Source organism: Trichechus manatus, unplaced genomic scaffold (assembly GCF_000243295.1).
Source record: "Trichechus manatus latirostris isolate Lorelei unplaced genomic scaffold, TriManLat1.0 scaffold00018, whole genome shotgun sequence".
In the NCBI taxonomy this organism is placed as follows: Eukaryota; Metazoa; Chordata; class Mammalia; order Sirenia; family Trichechidae; genus Trichechus; species Trichechus manatus.
The window spans coordinates 2,122,360-2,133,775 of NW_004443954.1; the positions used below are offsets into that span (position 1 = coordinate 2,122,360).

The following is an 11,416-nucleotide window of genomic DNA, read 5'->3' on the forward strand; positions in this document are numbered from 1 at the left end:
TTTCACATGCATATGAGGTGATTGAAAACACTATGGCTTGGGTCAGGCCCACCTTAGTCTTCAAGATGATGTCTTTGCTTTTTAACACTTCACAGAGGTCTTTTGAAGCAGATTTGCCCTACGCATTGCATCATTTGATTTCTTGACTGCTGCTTCCATGGGTGTTGATTGTGGATCCAAGTAAAATGAAATTCTTGACAACTTCAATCTTTTCTCCGTTTATCATGATGTTGTTTATTGGTCCAGTTGTGAGGATTTTCGTTTTCTTTATGTTGAAGTGTAATACATATTAAGGCTGGGACGTTTGATTTTCATCAGTAAGTGCTTCGAATCCTCTTCATTTTCAGCGAGCAAGGTTGTGTCATCTGCATAATGTAGATCTCGTTTATTAAACATGCCTTTTTTAGGTTGTATGTCGATAACATGAGAGAAGAGAATCTACGGTGGACTTTATGGTAGAATGTATGGTTCTCAAATGTCCCCAGCGTTCTCCTGTAGTATGTATGCTTGTTTTTCATTTCTGGTTGTTGTTGTTGTACACTGTCAAGTGGATTCTGACTCACAGTGGCCTATATAACAGAGTCGAAGTGCCCCCATAGGGCTTCTAGGCTGTCATCTTTACAGGAGCAGGTTGCCAGGTCTTTTCTACAGTGGAGCTGATGATGGGTTCCAACTGCTGACCTTCTGACCTTTAGGTTAGCAGCAGAGCTCTTAACCATTGAACCACCAGGGCTCTTTTTTCATTTCTAGTGGTGTCTACATTAATATGTATGTTATAATGATCATAAGACAGTGTATTTTAAGAAGGATCTGTGCATTTTTTTTCAAAAAATTTAAACTGAAAGTTGAAGACACCACAACAATATTGAATGCAAGTTAATTGTAACATCCAAATTGAATTAGTTTATTATAGTAAAAGAATCTTTCTTAAGATTAAAACAAAATTCCAAAGAATTCTGTAAATAAACTCTAACATAGAGTAACAAACTCTAGCAACACAGAACTATCTGGGCAGACTCTTGGAGCACTGTAAAGGAAACAGGGGCAACTATGAGGGAGAAGACTGAATGATCGTAATTGATTGAAAGAAAGATTTTGAATTTATATTCATGCACTTCTTTTCATCAGCTACATTAAACAAACAGGAGTCCAGTGGTTAAGCGCTCAGCTGCTAACCAGAAGGTTCGCAGTTTGAACCCACCAGCCGCTCCATGGAAGAAAGATGTAGCAGTCTACATCCATAAAGATTACAGCCTTGGAAACCCTATGGGGAAGTTCTACTCTGTCCTACAGGGTCACTATAAGTTGAAATTGACTCAAAGGCATATAAGAAATGAAAAAATATACATGTATTTTTTTTTTTTCTTAGTGGGTTATTTGTTAGGTGTATTACTTACTGAGATTTACACCTCTTTTCATTTCTTTATTATGCCCAGTCTTCTGCCCTGTACTGTGTCTAGCAGTTAGGACTTCCATCCGCAAGGAGTTAGATGTACTGTCCTCTGCCTAATGAAATTAAATGCCTTTTAATGATACACACTGACACAGAAAGCAATGCATGGCTTTCTTTCCATAGAGAGAACAGACTTTGTCTCAAAACACTTAAACAGTTGTGGTTGGCTCTCAGTTTTTAAACCCTTGTCACATGTACAGTGTTTATATACTGTCAAATCCAATGGAAAACAAGCCAAAATCTGTGGACCCTGCTCAACCAGGCTATTGTGAATCACAGGTCATTTGAACTGAAAAGGTGAATTTTTTGCAATAAAATTTGTACTTGGTTGATAAGATTCTCTAAATCTAGTAGATACTGCTGTTTTTGATCTTCCCTAAAGCCACAATTACCAAAGTCACAAGCTTTTAGACTGGTCATCGGAAACATGAGAAACTCTTTTCTTTACTTATTTTTATGTTATTTGCACATACAGTAATGACGTATTTGATGCTGCTCCATTATAGTGTCATTTCCACATATGACATTGTTTCTATATCTTATTCCCACTTTTCTGGTTGCAGTAATATTCTTGTTGCTGTCGAGTTGATTGCCACTCATGGTGACCCCATGTGTTACAGAACAATGCTCCACAGTGTTTTCTTGGCTGTAATCTTTTACAGAAGCAGTTCACCAGGCCTTTCTTCAGTGGAATCGTTGGGTGGGTTTGGAGCACCAACCTTGAGATTAGTGGCCAATCAAAAATGCTTGCATCACCAGCAACTGTGCAGCAATATTAACCCGTTACTGTTGAATCAATTCCACCTCTTAGTGACCCTATAGGACAGAGTAGATCTGCTCCATAGGGTATCCAAGGCTGTAATCTTTACGGAAACCAAAACAGCCAGAATGCTCCTTAGAAGCAAGGATGGCAAGACTTGTCTCACACACTTTGGACATGTTATTCGGAGGTACCAGTCCCTGGAGAAGGACATCATGCTTGGTAAAGTAGAGGGTCAGCAAAAAAGAGGAAGACCCTCAATGAGATGGGTTGACAGTGGCTGCAACAATGGGCTCAAGCATAATGACGATTGTGAGGATGGCACAGGACCAGGCGGTGTTTCGTTCTGTTGTACATAGGGTTGTTATGAGTCGGAACAGAATGGATGGCACCGAACGACAATCTTTATGGAAGCAGACTGCCACTTCTTTCTCCCGTAGAGCTTCTGGTGGGTTCAAACTGCTGACCTTTCGGTTAGCAGCTGAGTGCTTAACCACTGTGCAACCAGGGCTCCTTGTGGAGCAATATTAGTTCTGTTAATTTTTGTGGACTAAAAACCAAATGTGATAGAAATTCTATCATGACAAGCAGTTACATGAATTGAGCTTTGGGGACGAATTCTTTAAGAACCCTAATATACAAGAATAAATCCTCTCTGAATGTTTAGAGATGGGGAATTCTGATGCAGGCCACCCAAAATAGCCAGTAGTTTGAAAGTGTCAAAAGTGTCCTGAGAAAAACCTATAGTAATGTACAACTTTTTTGTGAGTAGCTAAGAGTTGAAGGCTGCTGGAAACATACCGAAAAATATCTCTACTGTTGTGAAGTTAATGTAACATCAACTAAGTTGAAAAGAAATTAGAATAATGAGATGCATTCAGGAAGCTACTAGAATCCTGTCAGTAGATGTCAGATAAAATTCATGATAAGAAGTGAGAAATATAGAATGACAGAGACTAGAATGTTATTATAAAAAAAAAAAAACCACTTTTAAAAAGTGTATTTTACTGCATATTTTGTTTTATCTTGTGAATAATTTTCTGTATCTACTAAATTTTCTACCTACTATATTGAAATTGAATTTAAACATAAAATCACTTTTGAAGAAGTAGCCTTTTTTTTTTTAATCGTGTTTAAATGAAAGTTTACAATTCAAGTTAGTCTCTCATACAAAAATTTATACACACATTGTTATGTGACCCTAATTGCTCTCCCCATACTGTGACGGCACACTCCTCCTTTCCACCCCTGATTCCCCGTGTCCATTCAACCAGCTCCTAACTCTCTCTGCCTTCCCATCTCGCCTCTGGACAGAAGCGGCCCATTTAGTCTCATGTATCCGAAGTAACCATTTTTAAATATGAGTTTTGATATTATGTTCTTCTCCTCATGGGTACTTCAAATGTTGTCCAAATATAAGTTAATTGCAAACATAACAGTTCACAAAACCCAAAGGCATTGTTGCGGAAGAAAGAAAAACGCCACTGATAAACACAAGGGGCAAAGAGGAGAACACAAAAAATATTGATTCTGTTGTATTTCTTAGGTTGGACGGGAGTTATTCTGTGCCTATTTAGCATATATAGTCTACATGTTAATTTTATGTATTAAATATTTCATCATGAAAAATGAAAACAATTCTGTCTGTGTGCTATTACACCTGCCTTATACAAGTCGCAAAGGTGCCAGTTTGCTCAGGCACAGACACGCAAATATCAGGAACGTCCTGGCTCCTAAGCAGAGTGAACTCAAAGGCCTAAAGTACTCTTACTAGCTAGTCCTTCATGCCACAGTCAACAACTACCTCCTATTCTTAACAACTGTAATAAAAGTGATAATAGTGAATGCCACCACAAGGGGACATTAAAAATGGAGATTTTAGAGATACTGCAACTGTTTCAAGTTTTCTGTCTGCCTTTGCATGATATGAAATACCAGGGAGGGGACAAGATAAGAGGGTTAAAAGGACACTGGGTAAAAGGGGTCAGAAGGAACATTCTTAGGTATTACCAAAGAGAGGACCATCTCTCGGGCTCCTCCGTATTTCTTCCCAGCCTCTTCAGATGAGTTTTCTGGTCCAATCTTTAAAATGCATTCTTTATTTAAATTATTATTTAACCTTTAAATCTTAAAAACACCTGTGAGTTAGTTGCAAAAGCTTTTCTAGGATGAGCATAAAACCATTTTGTTCCAAAACCACTGTCCTTGTTCCTCCTCTGCGGCATCCATCTCAATCTGTCTTCAGTTTTCGATGTTTAATGGCACGTACCAGCTCACTACTGAGCTCATCAATTACTCACTGAGGGAGCCCAAACTTTATGAAATGTTAGAGCTTCCTTAACACCAAAACATTACTTGTACATAAATGGCACACTATAAATTTGCAATCGATTTAAATGACAATTACTATTGCTACCTTTTCAATGTAGATGTTTATTGTTAAACTAAAATACATATTTCTATTATTTTGTATTTACTACTTGTTTATTTCTGTAAGCAACAACAACATATTTCTATATATGCTGAGTTAATGGCACTATCTAATTTTCAAGCCTTAGAATTATTACATTCCACCATGATTCATTCATTAAAATAATAATGATGATTACTTATTATGTTCCAGGCACGGAGCTAGGCAATGATTTCAAATATTGATAAAACGTAATAGCTGTGCTTGAAAAAAAAATTCTAAATATATGTGATTCATACCATTTTAAGATGCAATCTTTATTTACTACATCTGATAACAATAAATTTAAAATCTAGTCAGTAACAGTGTTCTCAATAATCACAAATTAAAGCCCAATTTATGGAAGTCTAATAAAAGGCTGGATTAATGCTTGTCTTGTTATTTCAGGCAATAAAAACCGCTTAAATTTTCGCTTATCTTCTACATGATTTTTCCTTAGTCTGTTAGGAAACTTAGGGGCTGTCAACCTAGTATGTGTGTGTGGGGGTAAGTGGGATGGAGAATATTGCTTTTTCCTCACTCTCTGCAAAAACTCTCACTTTATTGTTCATTTATTTCATACTGCCTGTTAATTTATGCAATAGATGTACATAACTCCATTACACTGTCTGCCCTTTGCAGGAGGATAAAATACTTTAAACAATTTAGAATTCCCCAAAATTCTTTAGACAAAGTATAAACTCAATGAGTTTTTAGAAATGAAGTGAGAGTTCATAATCATTTAGTAGTCATAACATAGTATATTATTATCATTTAAATACCAATACAATGCTGCTCAGAGACCACACATTTGAAAAATATTAACATAGAGGGTGTAGATTCTATTATTTGGCATTGACATCTATATCAGCAAATTTGCTTGGTGTGGGAAATGTAGCAATAGAGAAAACAAAAGAAAGTATATTCCCAATTACATGGAACAAATTTTCAAATATTTTTCTTGGAAATGAATCAAAATAAAAACATAACCAGTTTTAATAAAATCAGTATGTACAGCAAACAAAACTTTCTAGTTCTTATTAATATCAGTGGTAATTAATCATGCTTGTCAAATGTTAGTTAAACAGGTTACAAAACCTTATGAAGCCTGTAAAAGTTGATAAGAAAAACACAGTTGGTAAAACAGACAAAACCTGAAAACATAAGAATATACAATTTGGATAAACCTAACTAATGTCACTGAATTGTACACCCCTGAAGACAGCTGAAAAGCCAAACGATTTGTTACATATGTATTTACCACAATTAAAAAAAATAAAAAAGAATACATAATTTTGAAAGAAAGGAAATGAAATTTGTAGACACAGATATAGAAATTTTTCTCTCTAAACTGAAAATGATCAGGAAAATTTGTTTTTCTACTTTCAAATTAGCATTGATTTCTCAATTACAATACCCAGGGCTGGTGAGGATACAGTAAAATGGGCAATCTTTTATATACTTGTTGGGACTACTTATTAGATATAAACACTTTGTATCTAATACACGCCTTCATAACCTTTGCCTCAATGATTCTTTCTGTGAGAAACAAAGGAAGCCCTTTTCTAGGAACTCTTCAGGGTGGAGAAGCCTCGGTCCCATCATCCCCCAGTTCTTCCCAGAACACAAAACTCAGTTTAATTGGTATAGAAGATCTAATAGCTCCTCTCCCTCCAGGTATTTACCTTGCTTCCGCTTCTAATTTTTTTTTTTTTTTTTTAACACGAATCAGTTCCATTCCAATGTTGAGATTTCTCCTTCCATCCCAAATTTTACTAAATGTATATAAATAGAGATAGACACACTTGGGGAGTTCCTGGTTGGTGAAAGTGTTTTGACACCCTTGGCTGCTAACTGAAAAATTTGAGGTTCAAATCCACCCAGAGGCACCTCAAAAGAAAGGCCTGGCAATCTAATTCCAAAACATCAGCTACTGAAAAACTCTATGGAGCACAGTTCTACTCTGACACACGTGGGTCACCATGAGTCAGAGTCGACTCCATGGCAACTGGTTCTTTTGATTAGATGTACATGTCTTTCACACATGTATTCTATTAACGTTTTATGATTCATATATCATGTTCCTTCATACGTCTCTTGTAGGCAATACATTTGCAGCCTCCCATCTCTTTTTGTGCCAAACCAATCTTATTATTCAGAGAACCTCCCTCTCCCTGCCCCGAAAAGGGAACAAGGGCCGCTAGGATGTGTGGTTCTCTCTCTCTCTCTCTTTTTTTTTTTTTCTCGAAAAGAATTGGCCTGATTGCTTATAAATCAATGTCAACACTCTCTCTGGCCTTCTCATGTACTTCCTTTGAGGATGCCCTGAGTCCCTACATGAGGTCAGCTGGGAGTGATAGAACATTGGTTATTATTAGATGAGAGTGTGACATATACATAAAATTTGCACAAACATACGGGTTTATTATAAAGCTTCTATCTGGTACTAGTGGTCCCTGGTTGGTACAAATGGTTTGAAATCAGCTACTAGCCTAAAGGTTAGTGGTTCAAATCCACCCAGCTGCATCCTGGAAGAAAGACCTGGCAATCTTCTTCTGTAAAGATTACAGCCAAGAAACCCCCATAGAGCAGTTCTACTCTTCAACACGTGGGGTCGCTATGACTTGCAATTGACCTGATGGCAATGGTTCTTGTTTTATTTTGTTTAATCTGGTGCCAGAAAGTACATTTTATCCAAAAATATAACTTGCTGTGAAATTAGCATATTTTCTGTTTTAAACAGACTTTGGCTTCTACTTTTGAAGGGATAGTAAAAGAATCTTCCCTGCCCTTCATGATTCTAGCTGGGTAGATAGTTTTATAGGAAATGATTATTAAACAAGGTTGGAATGTAGCTAACCTCAGATATTAGATATCAGTGATAGGAATGCTATCAATGCTGGAAAAATGTAGAAAGAGAAGAGACAAGTGGGTGGGAACAATAAGGATACACGGGGTGGGGGAGGTGGCCCTTCAGCTGGGCCTTGACACCTTGAAATAACCTTCAGAGAGGACCACTCCAAGCCAAGCGTATGAAAATGAGTAGATGCCAGACTGAGTCCGGTACAACTAGATGGTGCCTGGCTACCACCACTGACTGCTCTGACCGGGATCACAACAGAGGGTCCCAGACAGAGCTGGAGAAAAATGTAGGACAAAATTCTAACTCACAAAAAAAAGACCAGACTTATTGGCCTGACAGAGACTGGAGAAACCCCGAGAGTATGGCCCCCGAACACCCTTTTAGCTCAGTAATGAAATCACTCCCGAGGTTCACCCTTTAGCCAAAGATTAGACAGGCCCATAAAACAAAATGAGACTAATCGGGCACAACAGCCCAGGGACAAGGACTAGAAGGCAGCAGGGGACAGGAAAGCTGGTAATAGGGAACCCAAGGTCGAAAAGGGAGAGTGTTGACATGTCGTGGGGTTGTTAACCAATGTCATAAAACGATACGTGTACAAACTCTTCAATGAGAAATTATTTGGTCTGTAAACTTTCATCTAAAGTACAATAAAAAAAATTAAAAAAGAAAGAAAATGAGTAGAGAAAACTCATTTTAAGGTCTTCAGTACACAGAAAAATAGTGAAATGGGTTATAACCACACATAGTGACACAAAGCAGAACCGCAGGGGACAGGAAAATCAGCCCTGCATTGGAGCCAGCCTTGCCGGGAGAGGTGAGCCCAGCAACAGGCTTGAAGCCCACGGCCATGATGCTCATTGTCTAAAGCCACTTGCTGGTTTCCAGTTCGTTCTCCCTGTGCCCATCTCCTGCCCATGGCAACTTGTTGTGTGGGAATACCCGGCTTCTCCACTTACACGTCTTTATGATTTCTCTGAACTATAAACTGTTGCCCTGGAGCTGGCTTGTATGTTCCATTTCATTGAGAAGTAAAGGAATCTTAGAATTTTTCTTTCCATGCACCTCCAACGTCTGCAGTTAAAAGAAACTGCCTACAAGATGGTATAGTTGTCATGTATAATTATTAACTGCATATTTGCTTTATTCTCAACACGTTAACTATTGGAATTGTATAAAATATAATAATCCAAAGATTAAATTCTTAAGCAATAATTTATATATGAACATGTCATAACCATGACTGATACCTAATATGTGCCTACGCTAAGAATTCTAAATACAGGCAGTCCCCGGGTTACAAACAAAATCCGTTCCTAACTGTGTCTTTAAGTCAAATTTGTAGGTAAGTCAGAACAAGCGCATAGAGTTCTTATTTAGCCTTCCTTTAGTGCAAGAAAAGACTCGAAGCCTTCTCAATGATTTAAAAGATGCATGTGCAGCAAATGAAGGTGATTGTGATGAAGAATTTGTTTCGAATAGGGGTTGGTTCAATCATTTCACAGTGAAGGCAAATTTACATAACCTTAAAAGGCAAGTACCAGTTGTCCGTAAGTCGGACATTTGTAACCCGAGGAGTGCCTGTATGTTATCTCATTCATTCTTCCAACAACCATTTCAGGTAGATGATATTATTATTATTATGTCATTTTGCAGTGTAAGGTATTTAGAGGAGATAAGTTACTTGCCTAAGTCTCAGAGCTCATAAATGGCGGAGATGGGGTTCCAAAGCCCACACGCGTCAAACGTAATCAAATAATTTTAAGGAATGAATGAGAAGAGTAGCTTCTTGGAGTTCCAAACTTTATGCTGTTGTTTTGCCGTGGAGTAGATTCCAACTCCTAGTGACTCCATAGGACAGAGTAGAACTGCTCTGTAGGGTTTCCTAGATTACAGCCTTGGAAACCCTATGAGGTAGCTCCACTCTATCCTATAAGGTCACTATGAGTTGGAATCGACTCTATAGCAACGGGTTTGGTTTTGGTTTTAATATTTAAGGGAACAGATCCCCAGAACTTTTCTCCCACAGAGATGCTGGTGGGTTTGAACAGCTGACCTTTCTATCAGCAACCCAGTGCTTAACCATTGCACCACCAGGGCTCCTTAAAAACAAACAAACAAACAGAAAAACCAAACCCATTGCCATCGAGCTGAATCTGACTCATAGGGGCCCTATAGGGTAGAGCAGAACTGCCCCTTAGGGTTTCAAAGGAGTGGCTGGTGGATTCAGTCTACCGACCTTTTGGTTAGCAGCAGAACTCTTAACCACTGAACCGCCAGGGTTCCAGGGCACCTTACGGGGCACTAAAACAGCTCTAGCCCTTTCTGCAAAGCATACAGTAGTCCTGAGCCTACAGTGTCGGAAGCCAGAGGGAGCAAGAGGGGAAACACATAGTTTTTAAGCACTGACTTCTTTCTGTGGAGTATTTTTACAACGTGTGTGCAGTTTCGGTTAGCTAAAAGTAGGCAGTAATAACCTCAAATTTCTCTGTTTGCTGGACACAAAAGTATATTTTTTATATCTAAATTATAAGGATTTTAAATATTATAGGATTCAGAAATCACAGAAGAAAATCTAAGACAATAACTCCAACAGATAAGAAAGCATTTGCAGTATTTTTTCTGAACACTGACTCTATTGTATCAGTGCTAGCGAATTACATGTGTGCATTTGCTTTGGTTAACAACTTTATTAACAGAAAATGTTCTTCCCTCACCAAATAAATGTTCACCAAATATTTTAATTTTTTTAGCTTGAAAATGTGGTATTTAGTTGCCCCATGTCGGATTCCAAATGATTAGCCTGCCTAGTTGTCAGTCTGAGACATCTGTATATATCCATTTGTGATATTTTGTAAACAATATATCAGAAATCAGAATCAATGGCAAAAGGCATAATTATAATTTGGGCAGGGCAAACCATATTTGCAATATGAGACTGGAAGGAAAGGTGTTCCATAAGAATTTGTGGTTAGTACACATCCTGAGACCTTTCAATCTATACGAGACCCTAGGAAGGACAAGCAAGTCAGACAAGAAGAAAAGAGGTCTTTACAAGGTGTCCAAGTAATAAATAATTTACAAAGCAATTCAGTAGCCTCAGCAGTAACCACTTACAAGACTGTGGAAGGGAAGGGAGTCTATATTTGTTGAGAAGAGTAGAATCAATACGAGAAGTAAGCTGTCAGTTTATTCTATAGTGTCAATATCTCAGACTGACTGCTTTCACTGGTGCTCCTGTGGAAATGATTTCCCAAAGTATACTACTGAATGACATGCTGCATGGATGAAATGATTTACTTCAATCCCCAAACAGTGTGTTGAAAAGACCAATAGCCCACAAGGAACACTACAGAGCCTAAGGACAAAGCAACCTATAACAACAGTACGATTTTGGAATGGTTTATACTTAAGAAAACACTCACGCCACAGCAAGTTCCATCTGGAACAACAGGTAAACATGAGAAGTGGTCCTGACAGGCTTACAGCGTCTGGCTACCAGGAGGATCATTCCCAGTATTGAGAGATCTGATTAAATTGATTTACTGGTCAACTTTTCCATTTGCAAGTCATCAGATAAAAGGGTGATTTGATCTTGGGACAGCAATGAGCTCTCTGGATTCCCTTTTGGTTTGTACCTATGTGATGAGGATTCTGAAAAAAATTTGGAAGTGTCTTATAAAACTCAAATGTGGTATATTTAGGCATAATGAATACTTATCTCATTACATCCCAAAGTTATAGAATTAAGTTCAATGTAATTGTGGAGCAATGGGCAGAATTCAGCTGAATATAAGTACAGAACGGTGAGCAGTTTCAGACACACGCATAGTTGAAAACTACTGCAAATACAGTCATGAAGACAGGTTAAAAAAAAAAAGATGGCTCTGC

The 11,416-nt window shown here is 38.0% G+C and overlaps 1 protein-coding gene across 1 annotated transcript in view; it reads right to left on the reverse strand.

The window, feature by feature from the left end:
• HNF4G (hepatocyte nuclear factor 4 gamma) overlaps nucleotides 1-10,765 on the reverse strand; it is a 68,623-nt gene extending 57,858 nt beyond the window's left edge. Inside the window, exon 1 of the mRNA XM_004372513.1 lies at nucleotides 10,643-10,765. The gene's annotated coding sequence lies outside the window, so the exon portion shown is untranslated. The remainder of the gene's footprint in view (nucleotides 1-10,642) is intronic.
• Nucleotides 10,766-11,416: the final 651 nt, after the last annotated feature.